This window comes from Myotis myotis, unplaced genomic scaffold, assembly GCF_014108235.1.
Source record: "Myotis myotis isolate mMyoMyo1 unplaced genomic scaffold, mMyoMyo1.p scaffold_m19_p_12, whole genome shotgun sequence".
Classification (NCBI taxonomy): domain Eukaryota; kingdom Metazoa; phylum Chordata; class Mammalia; order Chiroptera; family Vespertilionidae; genus Myotis; species Myotis myotis.
Genome location: NW_023416316.1, coordinates 51155704 through 51178957, shown reverse-complemented (window position 1 = coordinate 51178957; position 23254 = coordinate 51155704). Strand labels below are relative to the sequence as shown.

Here is a 23254-nt window from a genome sequence, read left to right as displayed (position 1 = left end):
GTCTGGCCAGCCTTGATGAGGTGATGATGGCTGTTTGCTGCTGGTCACACCCCCTTCAGGGTCGGGGTCCCCACTGGGGTACCTGGCCAATCTGGATGAGGGGCTGAGGACCGTTTTCAGGCTGGTGGGCGACTGAAGCTCCCAACCTCTCCTTTTTTGCTTTCTTTTTTTTTTTTTTTTTTTTTTTATTCTAGGATTTATTTACCCTCTATGGCTGTCACTGGAGCTGAGAGCCGGCTTTAGCTCTGAGGCTCTGCTGCTGAAAGCAGGTCTCTGGGTTTGTTTGGGTTCTATATTTGAAACACTGTTTCAGCTCCAGCTCCGAGGACCGGTTGGCTGAAAACAGGTTTCTGGAGTTTGTTTAGCTTCTATAATTGTAACATTGTTTCTTAGAGAGCAGTTCAGAGGCCGGCAGCGGCAGGCGGGGAACATTAGCTTCCTCTGTCACTGGAGCAAGCAAGCCTCCTGTTCGCTTCAGCTGCCTGGCTGCCGGTCCCCATCTTGGTTGGCAGTTAATTTGCATATCTCGCTGATTAGCCAATGGGAAGTGTAGTGAAGTTATGGTTAATTACCATGTCTCTATTATGAGATAGGATTGCATTTGATGCTCAAAACCACTCTGAAGCAGAGGGGCAAATGGTCACAACAAAGAGGAATCTGATCATCCTGAAGTCAGAGTACTTTCTCAAAGTCAGAAGACAGAACTACTGACTCTCGACATCTACTGGGCAACACCCATGGCCCAGGTCCCTCACTGCTACTTACCCAGGGACAAAAGAGCAGGGAATCTGAGCAATATCTCAGGTCCAGTCTTTCCATGAGACTCTCCACTGAGGGCTCTGTGTCATGAGAGGGGCTGTATCTATCACCTGACAGAGACCGTGGACCTGGTACCTCATGGGAAGGAGAGAGAAGGGTCACCCTTGGGGAGCTCAGGTGGAATAGGCAGAACTTTACCTCTCCGTGTCCCACCTTTCCTTCTCCTCTTGGCTCTGACCCGATGCTGAGAACAAAAAGGAATGAGTGGGTGATTAGGCCTCATTTCTCTCCTCCCCCTAGGACACTCAGACATTTACTATCTAAGAAAATGTCCCTCTGAGCCAACCAAATACATTTTAACTAATAGAACTTTGTGTTCCTTTTACCATTTTTAAAGCTTTAAAATGTTTTTAATTTTTTATTTTTTTAAAACTCAAATGAAGGACTTTGTTTAAGGGCTCCACACTTGGTATACTCAGAGGTCCTCTGCTCAAGGTCGGCATATACTCTGAGGCCTACAGTCCATCTCTGTCCCCTCAGATAGGACCCAGTCACCTGATGGTGCTCAGACTGCAGCCTCTGCTCACTCAGAGGCTCAGCACTCCCTGCTTAGCAGCCCAACACAAAGGCTTGGTTAAGTGATGCCTGCCAGGGCAGCATGACTCAGGATGAAGTGCTGGTTAACTCTGATGTCCTACAGAGACTCCCACGTCTCTGAATAACTGGATCCAGGATAGGGAATCCCTGTGTTTGGAGCCAGAAACCTGTCACCACACCCCGATGGTCTGTGAGATTCAGATGGAAGCCTGAGTCCTCCCTGAACCCCTAGCCCTGCCTGGTCTCTTCCCCCAGAAAAGCGATGTTCTGCTCTCTCCTCAGATGTCCCATCTTCAGTGTCTCTCTGACTCATCCAAACTCATTTAGAAATGCGGGAATCGAAATGGCAACAACAATGAAGAACTCTTTGGGGGCTCACTCACTCAGGGTTCCTTACCTTTTGGGTATGTCCATTTTTCCAGAACGTTGGGATGGATGGAATTCCCACGAAGAAAATGAAGAAGAAGAGCAACAAGCTCAACACCGAGATGGAAATGATGTTGAGGTTACCATATAAAGGTTCTGAGCCGAAGCTCAGATAAAACTCTAGAAGGCTATTCAGAAATAGACTGAGTCCCATTTTCCGAACAACAACGCTGCTTAAAGCAACTGAGCTCTGAGGGCTCCGACTCTTGGCTTTATAGCCAGGCCTGCATCATAGAGCACTGTGGAGTCACAGAGGGTTTCTGAGCGTGGGGGTGGGCCCACCTTCAAGAGGGTCTGTCCACAGCCCAGCCCCCCAACCAGCCCAGCAGATTCCCTCCATCTCTTCTGGGCCTCTAGGTCCTTCTGCCCTACTCTCCTAGCCTGTTTTCCAATTTGCCTTTTAACATATCATATATTTATTTACCGTAATGAATGCTCTGCGTGTTTCATCTGTAACCCAGATATTAGCTGGGTCTCCTTTAATGTTGGAGACTTTGACTTTGGTCTCACCAGGTCCACTACATTACAAGCCTGAAATACTCCCTGGAAATTGTGCTTGTGCCCAGACGTTTACACTGAGGATCATATATGTCCTCAAATCCAACTTACATAAATGTGGGTAAAGAACTTGAAGGTCTTTTAGATTTCTATAGTTTTGTGAATGTTAAATAGAAATATTTTTTTAGTAAGTTATAATTGAATAATAAAGTCTAAAATATCATCCCTCCCCCATCCCCCAGGAGTACATTTCACTGATCTCTCACCATCATGGGTCCATGGAAATTCTGTGCCATGTGGCTTTTCAAATGCTGTTTGTGAAGAGAAAAGCAGGTTCTCATATTGCCCACATCCCCTCATGTGCATGCTCCATTGTCCCCATAAACTTTACTTACAAAGCTGAGTTTTAAGGTAAAATTATGAAGAATCACAAAATGGTGACAATGGAGCATTAAACCCAGCATTGAGTGCTCCTGAGTGTCCCCTGAGTGACAGCACAGGTTGTCGTCCTTCAATATGAAGAGTTCACATTTCCCCCATTGAAGTTAAAAATATTTACAAAAAGCCTCACTGCAGGATTTTTAACTTATATAAGATAATGTGTTTAATACTTATGATTCACTGAGTTTTCTATCTATGTGTGCAATTTCAACAATCTGTTCCAACTCATAAATTTCATTTTTTGCACCTGGAGTTTGGACCTTTGAAGAGGTCAAAATAATAACATACGTACAGTTACTTACAATTGAAGGGAGTGTGTATATTTAAACATTCACTGTATATAAGTTGCTAGGCTCGGGTTTTTTTCTGTGTAGTCTCATTTTAACCCTCCATTCATACTTTGAAGTGCGCATTTTGGTTACCTCTTTAAGCAGAGTTAAGAGTCCGAGAAGTTTATTAGTTCATCTTCATCCACTTATCTAATCATGATGCTGATATTTCAGTCTTATTCCTAGGACTGTAAAGACTCCACTGAAATGTCTTCCTAAAGAAAACTTACTTATCTCAGTAAGCTTATAATAAAAGCCAGTGCTGCATGTATTGGAGTACTAACCCTAATCTCCAGTCCTTAAGAAGATTGATACATAAGTGATTAAAATGAGATTGAATCTTTGTACCTGCACTTGTTTTAGAAGATGAAAAGCCTGCCATCATCACTGTTGGTATGCTACAATGATATACATTGTCATTATGTGAAAATAAATCATATAGTCAGAGACCAAAGAAAGTAATCATACTCTCATCAATTCATTTATTCATTCAGTTTCTTACAATTTATTAAGTAACTTTTTTTTGTGTAAGCACTTTGATAGAGGTTGGGTAATAAAAGTGACATCCAAGGACTGTCATTTTATGTGTTCTACATAATTGTGATGTTTATTTATTTATTTTTCTAAGTTGCTATTGATTAAAATCCTGAGCTTTTATTGTTTCCCTTTCCCTTGGCGGGATAGCAGTTCACTGGAACTCATAAGAATAATGTGAGAAACATTGTTAGTGCACATTAACATCTGGGTTTCCTGTCACTCTTGACCATAAGGGAGGTTATGTTTCCCCTCCACCTTACTGTTGATGGGGTCATGGGATTACTTGTGGCTAAGGAAAAATGGACGTGAAGTATATCACTTCCGGGCTGAGGAGGTGAAAAGCTTCCAGGTGCTTTTCTAGATTCTGCCTCTGCAAACAAGGCATCAGTTGGAGATAATATTTCCTCTGATGCATGGTCTGTGTATAGCAGTACTAACTGGTGCCAGGTGGGTGACAGTATACCTTGCTGACAACAGCTCCCATTGCACAATTCAAGAGCACTGGCTGACATTTTCAGAGGACGTTTTCCATTATTGCCCCAAATGCTGGCATTGTTGCTGGGTTCATTATACTCTAATCATCCTATGGAAGAGATGGTGAAGAAAAAACAAATATAATTACTACTGACTCTTACTTTACTCCTCTAACGTAGAGAATGTGGGTTAGGAAAGTGTGATGGACACAACCATGTATTAGAAATTGTAAGGTCCCTCAGATGTCATTGAAGTAATTAGCTGGGCTCTTGCAAGAGTAAATGATGTTGGATCCCTGAGTCACCTGATGGGAGAGAGATGCCGTGGAAATTCTCCCCTTCCACAGACAAGTTATAAGAACAAGAAGTACATTCTTTTGTCTTAAACTACTGAGTTGACTTTTTGGAGGTGGGGGAGTGTTTTGTTACTACAGCATAACACCTTGCCCAAACTAATCAAATGGTTCTTGGGGAAATGGGCATTGTAGTAGTTGAGTCATTCTGAAATCTGGAGTCATGTTTCTAAATGTTTATGCTGGCAATATTTTATATATATATATATATATATATATATATATATATATATATATATATATTGCTGTAAAATAGTTTTCTCTTGACTGTCACCTAATAATCTGAGGTACTTGGCATAGCAGGCAACATAGCGCCCCCTAACTAAAAGCTTTGGGAAAATCTGTACTAAAATTTTAATAAAAATCACCTATTACTCACCAAATACATTTAGATGAAGCAAGGAACATGAAGTGGGGAAAATACAAGGCATGTATTTAAATATACAATGGCATACTTTCTAGTTGAAAAATGAACAGCATTCCTGAAATAGTACGTTTGCTCCTTTAATCTGAACTAGCATTAGGTAACAGTTTATATTAAAGATCATATAACAGTCATTTTTTTTTTCCTAACTTAAAACGTGTCTCCATGTCTTAGATTATTTTATTTTTGTATGTAACTCAGAATAATCTGTATTTAACTCTTTAGTTTTTGGAATGATCTGAAACAATATCCCCTCCTATGTCTGATTCTTCTTTGCCTTTTACAGTGTAAGGCTTTGCATTCTGTCTCATGCTGCCTTTACTTTTTAAGATATGTACTAAATTAAGTCCCACCAAAATGCCAGATAACATCATTTCTACAACAGCTAGTTAATTAAACATACCCCCTTTTCTTCACACATAGGATTAGAAATCAAAAACAATTATATTCAATTAGAGGCCCGGTGTACGAATTCGAGCACCAGTGGGGTCCCTTGACCTGGCCTGTGGGATCAGGCCAAAACCAGGGGTCCCAGATTGTGATAGGCACAGGCCAGGCCCGGGGGCCTAACTGATGCATGATTGGAGCCAGGAAGGGACATGGGAGGTTGGCCAGCTTGGGAGGGACTGCGAGAGAGCACTAAGGCCTGTCTGGCCTGTCTCATTCAGTCCCGATCATCTGGACCCCAGCAGCAAGCTAACCTACCTATAAGAGTGTCTGCCCCCTGGTGGTGAGTGGACATCATAGTGACTGGTTGACCGGTCAGCTGTCTGTCCCCTGGTTGTCAGTGCATGTCATAGAGAGCAGTTGAATGGCCTTAGCATATCATTAGCATATTACACTTTGATTACTTGAATGGTTGACTAGACGTCTGGACACTTAGAATATTAGGGTTTTATTATATAGAATTACTTGGAACTGCAAAGATTTAAATATGCTACTACAGAAGACGTCACAACAAATTATGCTTCATGAAGTATTTCATGTCAATCATTAATAGTGTCTAAAATAGTTGTGGTACATTAAAATCTATCTCTGTAATATTTATTCAACTTTTGGGAGTCAGAGTCATTACATCAGGAATTTAATCTAACTTGAGTGCTACATCCCTTCAATGATTTCCATTAACCTTGTATCTGCTGTTCTCCTCAGCTAATTTCACCTATAGGATAGAGTTCAGAGAACCTTTTTAAGGCAGCACATTCCATTTTGGGAGACTACTAGTTTTTAAACATATTCCCATGGCATTGAGCAAAAATATTTTATATTAGTAGTTTGTTCCTCAGGCTTACTGATATGGGATTTTCATATTTGCTAAGAACAATCCTTAGATGGACTCTAATAGCGTCAATATTTGGACTACATGGAGAAGTGTCCTTTAAGGGAAATGTTAAATTATCTATGTTTTTATTTAAGCTGCTCTCATCTTATATAGAATATAAATAAATGCTTTTATGAAAATAACTTAAGCAGTGATTCTACTAAATCTTCTGACATTATCTATCTTGGCAATCTTATATTGAAAGAACATTTTGTGGTTAATTAAGCATGGCATTTCCTGCTTGATTTCCTCCCTGCTGTCCTAACTCAAGCAGTACTTTACAGGTGTTCACCAAAAAAGTAACACTAGCCTCATAGTTTTTTTTTAAAAAAAATTAAAACTCCCTGTGTATTACTCTTTGTTATCCTACATTACTTCCTCTATTTGGGTACGTGGACATCCAAACTTATTGTTCAACAGTGTCATGTGATACCAGGGAAACTGACTTGCAGCTGATGCCCTGTACTCTTCTCTTCCCTCTGTGTTGGAGAAAGATCCTTTCCACATTGGGGAGTGCTTCCCCAGTCTGTAAGTACTCCTGCAATGCAAACTCTGGTATAAAAAAGGATATATATTTTGAAAAGTTGCCCTTAAACATATTAAGACATATGCAAGTGTCTTCCCATGTATCATTTCTGTTTTCTAGTTGACACCGAGCCGGTTTCCTTTTCTATGTTAGTGGGAGATATATGGTGGGAAATGCCTTTCAAAGTCCACAATTAAAGGAGATCGGAACCGTGAAAAGGCAATGAAATCACTGAGGTCGAATGAAGGCAATATTACACAATATATTTATTTTTTCAGAAAAATAATTTGATATAAATTTTGTCGGTGACCTTATATGCTTTTGTTTATCATTATCGTCATACAGAAATATTGATTCACTGTCAAATACATTTTGCCTGTTTTACTTTTTTATTGACACAGAATATTTTGCTTTGTCTGCATCTGTCCATTTCTAATTAGATAAGTTGGTCCTAAAATATTTATATTTCATATTTCATTTATTGATTTAAATCTTTCTATCCCTAAAATCACCACTAATTTTCAGGCATGCATGATATCAGACATCTGTATTTGTATTTTTGACATGTAGATAGGTAGATTTTTGCCACAACCACCAAGTTTGCTTTAAATTTTTACATGCTTTTGTATATGCTTCCTTAAGTGAAATATTTAAATAGGCCATCTAGATAATTAAAATGATTTTCTAAAAATCATGCTTAAAGGCAAAATCATAGCGTCTTCCTGAAGGTACTGAGCAATGGTAAGTGACAAGGGGAGTGGGTTTAATGGGAATTGGGTCCAAGCCAGTAGAAGTAAGCATGGAGGATTTTACAAGGTCCGGCCAATGAGGATCCCACTTGAGCCTCTCTCCTTGCTTCTGAGAAACCCTTCATAACTTGGAAATGTATACTGCTTCCTAGATATAGAAGACAATTACAGTGTGATTTTATGGATCTGTAAGAGTGAGGATTTTTTTTTTTTTTTTATTGAAGGATGGAATTAAGAGATAACCAAGGAGGTTCCTGAGAAAGATCACAATAGAATATTCTGGGATAACATTTTTGGTTGTTGTTATTCTATGACATGTCAATGCTTTGTTAAATAGATGTGTGAGCACTCTATAAACCATGTTGTAGGATTTCATTTTCTTCCTTAAAGTTCAAACAAGGCACAGATAAGTCATGTTTCTTATTTAGGTAACTGTGTAGTTGCTATATTACTCAAAACACTGACCCGGGCTCTGGAAAGTATTGTTTGGTGGTTACAGCATCAGCCTGTGCACAGAAGGGTCACGGGTTTGATTCCTAGTCAAGGACATGTACCTGGGTTGGAGGTTCAATCCCTTGCCCTAGTTGGGGCACGTGCAGGAGGCAACCAATTGATGTGTCTCTCTCAGACTGATGTTCCTCTCTCCCCATTACTCCCTCCCTTCTATTCTCTCTAAAAACTCAATGGAAAACATATCCTTCGGTGAGGATTAGCAAAAACAAAACAACAGAAAAAAATACTACACTGTACTGGTAGAAAAATAATGAGAAAAATGTTCTCACTTCATATATAATCCTTTTTTTTCACTGCTGTGGTTTTTTTTTTAAGAATAATTCTCTTATTAAAAAAGACTCACTGCAATTTCTTGAAATTCTATAATTTGTCATTAATTTTCACAAGAGGATTTGGCACAGAAAGCTTCTTAATTGTTTCTTCTTCTTGAAAAAGAAAACATGGCCATTTTGTTCTGTCAACATGTACCTGAGTAATAATAAATACTTTCTCCCCTGAAATGGAAATCAGAAAACCTGGGTAAAGGGACTATATTAAAACCTTGTGAGACAACTCTACTTACAAGCCTCCCTCACTAATATTCATGCATAGAACTAAGCAAAACCATGTTTTAAATTATATGTACAAAAGCCTTGGTTAGCATTCACAGGTCAAAGTTTATATAAGAGATCAGCTTGTATTGTTTTCTGTGTCTCTGTTGGTGACTTTTCATTCCACCTCCCAGTGCATTAAAATGATTTAGTACCATAATTCCTAATACTAATTTGATTAATGTGCGCTTCCAATAAACACAGAAATCACCTGAGCAGCAAACACCTGAGATTTGGGCAGAAACTCATGCTACCTCGGTGCCCATCTCTTTAAAATCTCTATGTGGAGAAGTGAAATGTATGAAGCCATCATTCCAGAATCTTAAAGTCAGACTTACAAAGATATTGGTGAAGTTGTACGTTTATTTTCCACAGTAGTATCACTGCTGCATTTTAGGAAAACAAAGGCTTTTCCTATTCCCTTGCCATGTGTAGAATATTGAGATAAGAAATTGTGCCCTGATAGTGGAAGATCAATCATGTTGTAGTGGTTGAACCTGTGCTCCCTTTAGAATAAAGATGCATAATTCAAGTTGTGTTATGGCATGGTTTAGTTCTGATTGATACCTATTAACAAGTAAGACTATTTTTTTCTCATTAAAAAGAGTACAATCACATTTTCTCCATTTGTCACATTTACAAGCATCATTTTAAGGGACTTCGTTTATGGTATTATTATTTTACTAGTAGCCGAGTGCAAGAAATTCGGCATGTGCCCCAACAAGGGCAAGGGATTGAACCTGCAACCCAGGTACATGACTTGACTAGGAATGTGGGGGTGGGGGGAGAAGGGCCCATCAGTCTGGCCTTCACCTTCTCCAATCTGAGACCCCTCAGGGACTGTCCAACTACCTGTTTGTGCCCACACTTTTAACAGATAACAGCTCCATTGTTGTTTCTTTCTTATGCTTAAAACCATTGGAATTAGTAGGTATTCAAAGTGAGTATACATTTTGGGGGGACACCCTGTATATCTGTAGTCAGTGGTGAAAGAAACCAACAGCAGATTTGGAACCCCCAGACAGGGAACCTCGCTCACTCCCCACATGTCTCCCCACTTCACTTTCCACCTTCATGGGCAGCAGGAGAATCAATGTTTTCTCTCATTAATTCAGAAAAGCACGTCCTGTGTCACCCACTGCCCAGCAGGGGTGCGCTAAGACCCAAGCAAGCGAGGCTCAGTCAGGGCAGCCTTCGCTCATGGGTGCTGGCACCCAAAGTGCACATTCCTCCTCTACAGTCACCCCGACTATCCCACTGTCTCACTGAGAGGACAGAGTTCCTCTCCACCTCTGGGTTCTTTGATCTTGAATGCTGACCGAAGGCACCTCAGCGAGGGCCGCCTGCACCCACCAGGTGTGTCTGTGTGCACCCGCTCCTGCCTCAGCCCCTGCATTAACCCCCCAGAGGTGATCTCCTAGCTGCACTGGCCTCCATGGGAACAGGGCATCACCACTCCGCCCTCTCACTGTCATCTCACAGGCGCCCACCCTCAGCACCCAGAACACCCAGACACTCTCCAAAGGACATGAGCACATCAGAGGGGATGTGTGCACATCCTTTGGGGGTGTTAGGAATACTGGGTGGATGGTAGTGCGGTGGAGAGGTGGGGGGAACTTGTGTACACCTTGGTTTGCAACTGTTGCAGGCGCAGGATGGTGACAGTGTGCTGGGGGATGTTCGCATTCCAGGGCGGGATCTGCACACCGGAGGCCTCTGGCTTTGAAGATTCACAAACCCCCATGGTGTGCCAGGAGGAGTCAGTCTGGCCTGACACGGTGGCTGTCCTTGTGATCCTGCACCTTCTGGGCCAGGAGGTGGATCTTGCGCAGCCACTCCTGGGCGCTGATGGCCTGCAGGGTCTACTTCAGCTCAGCCTACAGGTTCCACTTGGAGCGCTCACAGCTGTCACCACCTCCATGTGGGGAGTACAGGCCGCCCTCCCTCCGCTGGCCTGCCTCCACTGTCCAGAGGCTCTCTGCACTGCTCACCTGCCCAGAGTGACTGGGGCTGGGCAGAAGCCATGCATCCTGCCCTGCCAAACCCCAGCATATCCACCCCTGTGCGAGCTGCAGCCCTGCCGGGATGGGTCACAGATCTGGGTCCCAGGATGGCGGACAGCCTCAAGTACTGCCCCCCACCCGGCAGGCTCAGAGATCCATGTCTTGGTCCTGTGAACAGCCTCAAGCACTGCCCCCAGCCCGGCAGGGTCACGGATCCTGGTCCCGTGACCACGGACAGTCTCAAGCACTGCCCCTCGCCCGGCAGAGGCACAGATTTAGGTCCCAGGAACACAGACAGCCTCAAGCACTGCCCCCCACATGCCAGTATATGGATCCGGGTCCTGGACCTCGGAGAGCCTCAAGCACTGCCGCCACCTGGCAGGGTCACAGATCTGGGTCCCGGACCACGGACAGCTTTGCCCGCTGCTGCCTGCCTTCAGTATGCAAATTAGCCACCATCTTGTTGCTTCAGGGTGGGGGTCCCCACTGGGGTGCCTGGCCAGCCTGGGTGAGGGGATGATGGCTGTTTACAGGCTGGGGCGCAACTGAGGCTCCCAACCACTCCTTTTTTTCTTTTTTCTTTTTTTAATTTTGGGATATATTTACCTTCTATGGCTGTCAGTGGAGCTGAGAGCCGGATTTTGCTCTGAGGCTGGGCTCAAGCTCTGAGACCTCAGCTGCTGAAAGCAGGGATCTGGATTTGTTTGGGTTCTATAATTGTAACACTATTGCGATCCTGCTGGCTGAAGCCCGGCTGGCTGAAAGCAGGTTTCTGGGGAATGTTTAGCTTCTATATTTGCAACATTGTTTCTTAGAGTTGCAGCTCAGAGGCCAGCAGTGGCACGCGGGGAACCTTGGCTTCCTCCGTCACTGGATCAAGCAAGCCTCCTGTTCACTTCAGCTGCCTGGCTGCCAGCCTCCATCTTGGTTGGCAATTAATTTGCATATATCCTGCTGATTTGCCAATGGGAAGGGTGTCAGGGTTATGGTCAATTTGCATGTTTCTCTTTTATTAGATAGGATATATCAATAAACATATATACATATATATATGTGTATATATATATATATAGATATAGATATATATATAGATATAGAGAGAGAGAGAGCGGGGGGAAGGGAGAGAGAAAGAGAGAGATGTGAAAGAGACACATTCATTGGTTGCCTCCTGCACACTCCTTGACAGAGTCCTGGGGTGGAACCTGTAACCCAGGGATATGCCCTTCAGTGCATTACCGATGCTCTAACCACTGAGAAACCGTCCAGGGCTGTAGGTTACATTTTAAGTCGGGATTTTGGTTCAGCTCTTGTGTCTCTGATATTAAAATGAGAGATATAACCAAAAACACTAAATCATTCCTTAAAGAATTATTTCTCAAAGTATAAGCAGAAAGGATATGGGATATGTCTTTTCTATTAACCTACAATTTGAGGCAATCAAATAACCAAACCCTCAAGATCAGAGAGAGAATGGGAGAATGAAATTAGCACAAGTTGAAAGAGGTGACAGGCTCCATATTGATTCTGCTGCCACTCAGTAATTATTCATCTTGGTTAACTTGTTTTGGTTCAGTTTCTCCTTCTGTATGCGGTGGAATTACCCCTACACTTCCTATCCTCTGGGGTTTTCATAATGGTCCAATGAATATGTGAAAGAGCTTCATAGACCCTAAAGCATTGAAAAGATTAAGTGTGACCTTGTCTTTATGCCCATTTATAGGAAGGACTAGAGGGAACTAGAAGGGGGGCCAATTGTCTTGGAGCTTTTTATATGTTAGTCACTAGATGGACCATCAAGTCTATCTTAGTAAGGGAGGAAGCCAAGACCTTTGTGGATTGACAGGGAGTGAGTGGATAAATGAATGACCTGGAATTGAAAAAATTAACAATGGGCATCTATGCTGGAAGGATAGGGGATGAGGCCAAAGGGTCAAAGGAAAGACTATATTATTCCTGAGGCAGAGATGTTCCTGGTCAAAAGGTCTGCAGTGTGGCAGTGACTGCACTGGAGCGGCAGTAAAGGACCCCAGGATGAGATGGTATAGGAACTGGGAGGCTGCGTTATTGGCCACTTGTCCACATGGATGTTACAACCCTCCGCTGCCTGCTCACCTCTTCATGGCCCCGGCCTTGGGCCCCATTCCACCTTTAGTTCCTTTTTGTTCTGCATTTTATCTCTGATCTCTAGCTTCAGACATTGCATGACCAATGGCATAACTCTAGACAAGAAGATGCTAGTGTGGTAGTGAAAGGGGGCTCTGTTTGGTTTTTGTTTGGTTTGGTTTTTTCTATTTACACTCAGGATTCACAAGGTTTACTGGAAAAGCTACCTGAAGTGCTCATGAGGACGCTCATTCCATTTTTGTGTTTCAGTCTGTACAGGTGGATTTGCCTTCCCGCCAGACCACTGTAGATAGTGTGTGTGTGTGTGCACATTTGTCAGGCGAAAAACAATACCCCCCAAACACTCCTATTCAGGGTTCACCCACCTGTGGGATCCTCTGATCACTTTCTTCTAAATAATGATTAAGCCACTGTCTCTTCTTCACTAACACTTTCTGAAAAATATACCCATCCTTGATCTTCTTCAGATGTGGAAGGCCTGTCTTCCCTGCTGCCTTCCAGGACATACAGCATTCCCTGAAGGGCAAGGTGTGGGCTGCTATCCATGTTCCTTAAGGCTAAGCTATGAGGAAGGAGACAGAGCCCATCTCCTCAAACCTCATCAGGGAGGAAGTGGGCTTAGGGGGAGGGCACATGGTATCTAGTTCTCAACAAGAGCTCCAGGGAATGGTCACTTTTGGAAGCGAAAGGAAGCAATCAGTAGGAGCTGAACTTACTCCTTTCTTTGCTTAAGCACTAGCCCTGAGAAACCCTTGCCCCCAACTCAGGACACGGAGAAGACATCACTGTTATTACAGACACATTTATTAGGAAAGTCCATATTCCCCACATGGAGGGAATTACTTGGGGGTGGGAAATGTTTCCCCCTGGAAATTATAGAGCAGCATTGTGTGTCTAAATCGTGGAGGCTGATCTCTGAAGGCAGTGCCTCCAGCAGTGGTGAGAACAGCAGGAGGCCCCTTTGCAGCTTGAGGCTTGCAGTTGTGGCTTGGATGAGGCAGAGTCCCCCTGAGGGGCACAGATTGAGGGTGCTTCTGGCATATTTGCTGCCCCTTTGATGCCACAGTGTTTTGGGAGGGTCTGTCCTCGTTTCTGGTATGTCTAGTATTGGCAGAGCCCTGGCCAGCCCAGATAGCTGTGTGGCGGCCGGACAGGGCATTTGTGATGTCATAGGAGGGAGCCCTGCGCTGGAAATGATGCCTCTGCACTGGCTCTGCCTGGGCCTGCACTGCTCCCTTCTGCACAGGCTTTCCTGACTGCGCTGCGGAGGGAAGGGGCTCTTGGGGGCAGGTGGTAACTACTGCAGGCCGGTGCCCCAGTTTCTCTTCTGGGAACTTCCCAATGTCTGACATGACTCTATAAACTTGGGTAGTTCCAGTAAAGGGAGCTCTGCTTTGAAGTGGGCCTCTACTCTGTGCAGATGATCTGTGCCTTCCCATTTCCTGGGTGGTTTCTTGCATTTTACATTGGATTGAAGGACAAAGCCTTTGAAAACGGCTCTTCATTTGGTTTAGCAAAAGGCTATCAGAAGGAGCCGTCTGTGTTCCGCTGTGGAAAGACTTGCTCCCAAACATGTCCTCTAAAGTGGTGTCCTGAGAAGGAAATCTCTTCCCTCCAGGTTGGGAAAGTCTCAGTCGTGCATCTCCAGCACCAAGCTCCTTGTATTTGGGGCCTGTAGGGTCTGGAGGAGGGCACATGATACCTTTCTTTACAGCTGGTGGGGAATTCTGATCCTGGCAGGACCTCAATGCCTGCTTAGGAAGCCATGGTTCCTGCTGCTTCTCCAGACTGACTCCGCTGTCCTCCGATTGGACATGCAGCACCTGGTGAACCTCCGTGTCCACACTGGACATACACTTAGCAGGAGTCAGGGGGGCTTTGTAAGTCAAGATGTCCGAGTCACTGGACATGTCCAGGGGTTGGCCTTGGGCCTGGCTATGCTTCCTGCTCTCCAACTTCAAGTTCATCTCAGCAATTAGTTGCTTTCTAAGTTCTGATAAGTTAGGAGCTAGATCTGATATTTTAGATGGTGGGTTTTCAGTGGTCACAGTGGTGTCTCTCTTTATCTTTTGGGAGATTCCTTGCTTACTGGTTGTCAAGACGCCACTACTTTTCGGTTGAAGAGCTTTGAGCCTCTCAGCCCTGACTATCTCCCTAGACATGCTGGGCCTGGAAGCAGGTTCTGATTTCTCCCTATTTGTGCCCTGTCGTATTTCTGCTCTGTCAGAATTCACATCGTTATTATTTGTCTCCTGTGGGGTCCCTGCTCGCCTTGCAGGCAGCTTCGGGGGTTGAATGTCGGCTATCAGAGAATGTATCTGACTTTTTTTGCCACTAATGGTGTTTGTAAGAGGCAGTATGGCTTTCAAAAATTTTTGGATTTCCTCTACGATTGTGCCTAGGATATCAATGGGTTTATGTGAGGAGGTCTTTGCATCACTCAGCAGATGAACTTTTGGATCATTCTCTTGTCTGTGTCCCTCCTCCTTCCCCTCATTCTCCTCTATTTGAAACATTTCTGAGCTCCTCTCATAGAAGCTTCCTGGTTGGCTCAATCCAACATTTGGATTTTCAGTACTCTGGTCCTTCTCCACAGAGATCCGGGAGAGGCCAGAACTGCTCTTTGACTCAAGTATGCCTGAGCAATTGCTCAGAGGCCTCACTAGTGACAGAGACCCATTGATCATGCAGGGCTGGCCCTGGTGGTGTTGGATGAGCCTCTTTTTAAGGTGATGCTCAAATTTATCTCGAAATTCACTGCTAAGAGGAAACTCTATAGGTTTGATGGAGGTTGCAACATGGGCCTTAAAACTTTGAACCACAGAGGTTAAACCCCACAAACTTTCCTGTTCTTTCCACAACACTCTGCAATCCCGGCGTTCAGTTTCCGACGAGGTGTGACATTCTGATTCATTATTGGGTATGTGGACATTCATTTCACAGACCTTTTTCTGGGTAATGGGACTGGATGATAGGATTGGGAGTGGGGATTGAAGGTGGGCCTGGGTTTGGATCTGAGTGAGATGTAAATGCTGGGACTGAGGCAGGGTTAGAGGCAAGCGTTGAGGTTGGACCTCTGCCAAGGATGGAGACTGTAAATCAGAAAGTCCTGGGGATTCTTGGTCTGTGACAGAATTTGAGATGCTATTGAAGTAGATAGAATATTCACCAGAGGCATGGACAGCAGAGGACAAGGACTCACTGTGTAGAGTTGGGAGACCCCAGAATAGCTGGGCACGATTTTGCTTTAAGTTGTCTTCCCTGGTCTTAGGATATATGTACCCCTGTGCTGAGTCATGCTCATCAGGGCTGAGAAGTAAGAGATGACTAGGATCTATAAGTTTGGCTTCAGGGTCTGCCCCAAAAGAGATCTTTGTTGAATGGAGGGCAAGAAACCCTTGATGTAAATCATATTGTGTCAAGGTCGAAGAGAACAGGTCTTTGGGTTGAGGTGAGGAATGTTGCACTGCCTCTGGAGGCAGAGTTTGACCCGGTGGTGAGGGTGACAGAAAATTACCCAAGGTTGTCATTGATTTAGAGAGGAGAATGGAGGGAGATGGTTGGGCAGGTTCAGGCAGTGGAGTTGGTATGAGTTCTCCTGGAGGGACTCCTGAGAAAGCAGAGGACTGATTGCATGATGTCTCAGTCACAGAAGCTGTCACAGGAGCTGTGGAAGCCACAGGAGACTCAGATGGAGTAGAAGCTTCCAAAGCCTTTAAGTAAAGCCGACTGATTTCCGTGGCGGCATTGTTACACACCTCACAGGAGGAGTCTGGACATAAAAGTTGACGAAAGCGGGTGATGTCATAATTAGGTCCCAGGGTGCTGCAGGAGACAGGAGGTAAAAAGATGCAGCCAGGACCAGAACAAGGAAAGGAGGTCCTGGTGAGGGTGGGGCCGCCTGAAGCCTGCTGCCCCTTCTGACTCCACATCTATGACTTCATCATGCACTCAGTTGCACTCATCCCAAGCATGCACTCACATTCCCCCTCCTATGGCAACCTCTACCATGACTAAGGAAGGCTCCACTCATCCCCTAGAATTGCACAGAACATGTTATAGAGAGACCAGGAAAAATGGGGAAAGGCTAGTCACCTTCTCATGAATGAAATCAGCTCCCTTTCGTCGTCCTTACTGTGATATCTCGAACCTGGGAACCAGGAGAGTGAGTTACATGTAAGAAAGGTAGACACATAGGCGTTACACAGGGGTCATTTTATGGGAGACCATTGGGATAATAGATTGTAAAACACTCAAGAAGGAGTAAATGAAATCAAATGGTCAATGATAATATTAATAAGGTGCCCCCCATGTGTGTTACTTAATTGATAAAGTACTTTTATATCTATTACTAGAGGCCTGGTGCACAAAAATTTGTGCACTGGCATGGGGGCGGGGGGTTGTCCCTCAGGCCCACTTGTGCCCTCTCACAGTCTGGGAGCCCTCGGGAGATAACGACCTGATGGCTTAGACCCGCTCCTAGGTGACAAAGGGCAGGCCAATTCCTAGGTGCAGCCCCTGGTCGGGCTCAGAGGAGGGTCGACTGGGGAGTTGGGGTGCCACCCCCTGTCATGCACAGAGTAGGGCGGATTGGGAGGTTGTGATGCCACCCCCAGTCACGCTCAGGGTAGGGTTGATTGGGGTGTTGGGGCGCCACCCCCTGTCAAGCACAGAACAGGGCTGATCAGGGGGTTGGGTCGCTGCCCCCTGTCACGCATTGAGCAGGGCCCATCAGGGGGGTTCAGGCTCCGTCCCCTGTCATGCACAGAGCAGGGTGGATCAGGGGGTTGGGGAGCTCCCCCGTGTCATGCACAGAGTAGGGCCGATAGGGGAGTTGGGGCACCGCCCCGTCACATACAGAGCAGGCAGATCAGGGAGTTGAGGCGCCACCCCCTGTCACAGAGCAGGGCGGATCAGGGGGTTGGGGCGCCGCCCCCTGTCTCACACAGAGCAGGGCGGATAGGGAGGTTGTGGCCCCACCCTCTGTCACACACAGAGCCACAGTGCGATCTGGGGGTTTGGGCACTGCCCAGTGTCACGCTGCTCCAGGGGCCAGGAGGCCTCACGGCTCCGCTGATCCCGGGTTCAGGAGGCCTCGCGGCTCCGCTTATCCCCGTGCTGGGAGGCATATTACCCTTTTACTATATAGGATTGAGGCCTCGTGCATGGGTGGGGGCTGGCTAATTTGCCCTGAAGTGTGTCCTGGATCAGGGTGGGAGTCCCGCTTGGGTGTCTGGCCAGCCTTGATGAGGTGATGATGGCTGTTTGCTGCTGGTCACACCCCCTTCAGGGTCGGGGTCCCCACTGGGGTACCTGGCCAATCTGGATGAGGGGCTGAGGACCGTTTTCAGGCTGGTGGGCGACTGAAGCTCCCAACCTCTCCTTTTTTGCTTTCTTTTTTTTTTTTTTTTTTTTTTTATTCTAGGATTTATTTACCCTCTATGGCTGTCACTGGAGCTGAGAGCCGGCTTTAGCTCTGAGGCTCTGCTGCTGAAAGCAGGTCTCTGGGTTTGTTTGGGTTCTATATTTGAAACACTGTTTCAGCTCCAGCTCCGAGGACCGGTTGGCTGAAAACAGGTTTCTGGAGTTTGTTTAGCTTCTATAATTGTAACATTGTTTCTTAGAGAGCAGTTCAGAGGCCGGCAGCGGCAGGCGGGGAACATTAGCTTCCTCTGTCACTGGAGCAAGCAAGCCTCCTGTTCGCTTCAGCTGCCTGGCTGCCGGTCCCCATCTTGGTTGGCAGTTAATTTGCATATCTCGCTGATTAGCCAATGGGAAGTGTAGTGAAGTTATGGTTAATTACCATGTCTCTATTATGAGATAGGATTGCATTTGATGCTCAAAACCACTCTGAAGCAGAGGGGCAAATGGTCACAACAAAGAGGAATCTGATCATCCTGAAGTCGGAGTACTTTCTCAAAGTCAGAAGACAGAACTACTGACTCTCGACATCTACTGGGCAACACCCATGGCCCAGGTCCCTCACTGCTACTTACCCAGGGACAAAAGAGCAGGGAATCTGAGCAATATCTCAGGTCCAGTCTTTCCATGAGACTCTCCACTGAGGGCTCTGTGTCATGAGAGGGGCTTTATCTACCACCTGACAGAGACCGTGGACCTGGTACCTCATGGGAAGGAGAGAGAAGGGTCACCCTTGGGGAGCTCAGGTAGAATAGGCAGAACCTTACCTCTCCATGTCCCACCTTTCCTTCTCCTCTTGGCTCTGACCCGATGCTGAGAACAAAAAGGAATGAGTGGGTGATTAGGCCTCATTTCTCTCCTCCTCCCCCTAGGACACTCAGACATTTACTATCTAAGGATAATGTCTCTCTGAGCCAACCAAATACATTTTAACTAATAGAACTTTGTGTCCTTTTACCATTTTTAAAGCTTTAAAATGATTTTAATTTTTTATTTTTTTAAAACTCAAATGAAGGACTTTGTTTAAGGGCTCCACACTTGGTATACTCAGAGGTCCTCTGCTCAAGGTCGGCATATACTCTGAGGCCTACAGTCCATCTCTGTCCCCTCAGATGGGACCCAGTAACCTGATGGTGCTCAGGCTGCAGCCTCTGCTCACTCAGCGGCTCTCAGAGGCTCAGCCCTCCCTGCTTAGCAGCCCAACACAAAGGCTTGGTTAAGTGATGCCTGCCAGGGCAGCATGACTCAGGATGAAGTGCTGGTTAACTCTGATGTCCTACAGAGACTCCCACGTCTCTGAATAACTGGATCCAGGATAGGGAATCCCTGTGTTTGGAGCCAGAAACCTGTCACCACACCCCGATGGTCTGTGAGATTCAGATGGAAGCCTGAGTCCTCCCTGAACCCCTAGCCCTGCCTGGTCTCTTCCCCCAGAAAAGCGATGTTCTGCTCTCTCCTCAGATGTCCCATCTTCAGTGTCTCTCTGACTCATCCGAACTCATTTAGAAATGCGGGAATCGAAATGGCAACAACAATGAAGAACTCTTTGGGGGCTCACTCACTCAGGGTTCCTTACCTTTTGGGTATGTCCATTTTTCCAGAACGTTGGGATGGATGGAATTCCCACGAAGAAAATGAAGAAGAAGAGCAACAAGCTCAACACCGAGATGGAAATGATGTTGAGGTTACCATATAAAGGTTCTGAGCCGAAGCTCAGATAAAACTCTAGAAGGCTATTCAGAAATAGACTGAGTCCCATTTTCCGAACAACAACGCTGCTTAAAGCAACTGAGCTCTGAGGGCTCCGACTCTTGGCTTTATAGCCAGGCCTGCATCACAGAGCACTGTGGAGTCACAGAGGGTTTCTGAGCGTGGGGGTGGGCCCACCTTCAAGAGGGTCTGTCCACAGCCCAGCCCCCCAACCAGCCCAGCAGATTCCCTCCATCTCTTCTGGGCCTCTAGGTCCTTCTGCCCTACTCTCCTAGCCTGTTTTCCAATTTGCCTTTTAACATATCATATATTTATTTACCGTAATGAATGCTCTGCGTGTTTCATCTGTAACCCAGATATTAGCTGGGTCTCCATTAATGTTGGAGACTTTGACTTTAGTCTCACCAGGTCCACTACGTTATAAGCTTGAAATACTCCCTGGAAATTGTGCTTGTGCCCAGACGTTTACACTGAGGATCATATATGTCCTCAAATCCAACTTACATAAATGTGGGTAAAGAACTTGAAGGTCTTTTAGACTTCTATAGTTTTGTGAATGTTAAATAGAAATATTTTTTTAGTAAGTTATAATTGAATAATAAAATCTAAAGTACCATCCCTCCCCCACCCCCCAGAAATAAATTTCACTGAACTCCCACCATCATGGGTCCATGGAAATTCTCTGCCATGGGGCTTCCCCAATGCTGTTTGTGAAGGGAAAAGCAGGTACTCGTATTGCCCACATCCCCTCATGCGCATGCTCCATTGTCTCCGTAAACTTTACTTACAAAGCTGAGTTTTAAGGTAAAATTATGAAGAATCACAAAATGGTGAAAATGGAGCATGAAACCCAGCACTGAGTGCTCCTGAGTGTCCCCTGAGTGACAGCACAGGTTGTCGTCCTCGACCTGCTCTGCAGCTTTCTTTCTCGCCTCAGTTTACATTCTGGTCTTCCCTCCCTCCTTCCCTCCCTCCTTCCCTCCCTCCCATCCGCGCTCTCTAAAAATCAATAGAAAAGTATCCTTGGGTGAGGATTAACAACAACAACAACCAAAAAAAAACCCTAACTTAGATCTGTGTTGCTTGTGATATGAGAATATGGATAAACTATTTGAGGATAAGTTTTTAAATATACTTTATGGAATCTTAAATAATCATTTTGTGGATGATGCATGAATATGTCTGTAAATGTTCTCTCCAAGTAAACAATTGGATATACTACATTATTTAAGTATCCTGATATTCTATATATATTTACATATATGACTTACCATGAGCTGATGTTATTTTAAAATTTTACTTTCTCTTGTATTTCTACTTATTTCCCCTTGCTTAAAGTTTCAATACCACTATACTATTAATTCTGAGTTTAGCAATATAAAACAACATTTTTACCCTGGTTTAAACTTTTTTGCTTTAATTTTTCTTTGATAACAATATATCTATGTTTGCTTGAATATAGTTTTTCATCTGTTAATGAAAAGCTGTCTTGTATCATTTTGAATGTCCCTCTGTATGTATCCGATTTTCAAATTTTGTTTTAAAGCCAATTTTACTTATGCAGACTGTGTCTGAATTTTCTCAACCTAATAATAATTTATTTTATTGCTATCATTTAAAAATTGCTTACTACTATCTTGCTAGAAAATGCTTTATTTTCTTTCATTATAGTTGTTTGGAAGATAAATACTTGGTCTAAATTATCATAAATCTGTAGTAATCTAGTAATTAAAACATTCGTTTTTCCTCTATAAATATTAGGTCTAGTTAAAATGTCTCTTTCAGGAAATATTAGGAATGTGGTACTTTTATTATTTTAATTTCATATTACTTTTTAATCTTGGGTTATAAATCAATTTTTACATAATTAATTTTCATATTTTTGAATTTTTATGTATTTTATTATAGAAATAATATTTATGAGCTTTAGGTTTCCATGCGTAATTTTAATTTTTAAAATTTGAACACAGTTTGGTTCAGCGTGTCTGGTTCATTTCAGTTCCTTCACTGCCAAACCTGAAGGCAGGTACTGCTTCAGTTTCTCTGCCTGCCCTGTGTCTGTGATGACCAAGGTATAAAGATATCTTACTTTTCTTCATCTGGACACATTTAGTGTCCTTTCTCCTGGCTGTGAACAGGAAGTCATTGATTTCCTCAGTTTGGGGGAGGCATGGCTATTAGGTAGGCATGAAGAGTGTGTGGTGGCCAGCACAGCAACTTAAAACAGCGAGGAGGATGCGGGGTCGGGGGGGGGGGGAGGGGGGGAACGTTTATTTTATTTTTTTGGTGAGATTTATCCATATTTATATTCAGTTCTTACTGCTTAATTCAGTTATCCTTACTTGGATAAGAATACATATGCCATTTTTTTCTTTAAATTTTTATTTATTTTTAATTTTATTTTTTAAAATATATTTTTATTGATTTCAGAGAGGAAGAGAGAGGGAGAGAGAGTTAGAAACATCAATCAGTGAGAGAGAATCATTGATCGGCTGCCTCCTACATGCGCCCTACTGGGGATCGAGCCCACAACCGGGGCATGTGCCCTTGACTGGAATCGAACCTGGGACCCTTCAGTCCTCAGGCGATGCTTTATCCACTAAGCCAAACTGGCCAGGGCTACATATGCCATTTTAAATAGAATAAATGCTTGGGTAGCATATCTGAAATTATCGTTTTAATCTTGGCTGGGTATGTAATACTTGTGGCCTGGCCATTTTATCTTAAGTCCTGGTAGGAGCATTTCTTCTGTGTCATTTTATTACTGAAGTGAAACTCTGGTGTCTTTTCTATTCTGAATGAGTGACTTCAGTATGTATTCTTGAAAATTCTTTTTATTCATTTATTTAGAGAGGGAGAAACATCGGTTTGTTCTATATATTTATGCATTCATTGGTTGATTCTTGTATGTGCCCTGACCAGGGATTGAACCCACAACCTTGGTGTATTGGGACAACGACGCTCTAACATACTAAGCTACTCAGCCAGGGCTGGGTATGTATTCTTAATCTTCAAAATGTAAAATTTCATTACATCATGTTGGAATTCATCTCTATTCACTGATCTTTCTTAGCTAGTGTGATCCCTCTCAGTTTTCAATTTGAAGTGTTTTCCTCGAATGGGGAGTTTTCTTTATTCGATTTTCCTTACTGCTCCCTTTCTAAGCAGAATGCCTATTCCTTGTAGATTGTCTCTCCCTTTAGCAATCTGCATTAATATCATCTGCCACTGAATGTGCCCTTTCATTTCTTCCCCTTCACGTCTTCATTCATCTCAGGTTATATATGCTTTCATCCCAGAGTCTTCTGTTACTGTGAGTGAGTGCTGTTACCCTCTTGTTACTTTGGGCTCCTCTTATTTAATCCAGGAACTATTTATAATCTTGCTTGTATCTAAATCAGATATTCCCTACCTTTCCTGAAAGTCAGCATAGTTGGGGGTGGGGGAAGGGGGAAGTGTT

General features: G+C 44.2%; 1 protein-coding gene across 1 annotated transcript in view; it reads left to right on the top strand.

Moving 5' to 3' along the window:
• The window catches only part of PTPRD (protein tyrosine phosphatase receptor type D), a 1393726-nt gene that overhangs the window by 76038 nt on the left and 1294434 nt on the right, over positions 1–23254 (top strand). The gene's annotated exons all lie outside the window — the stretch shown is intronic.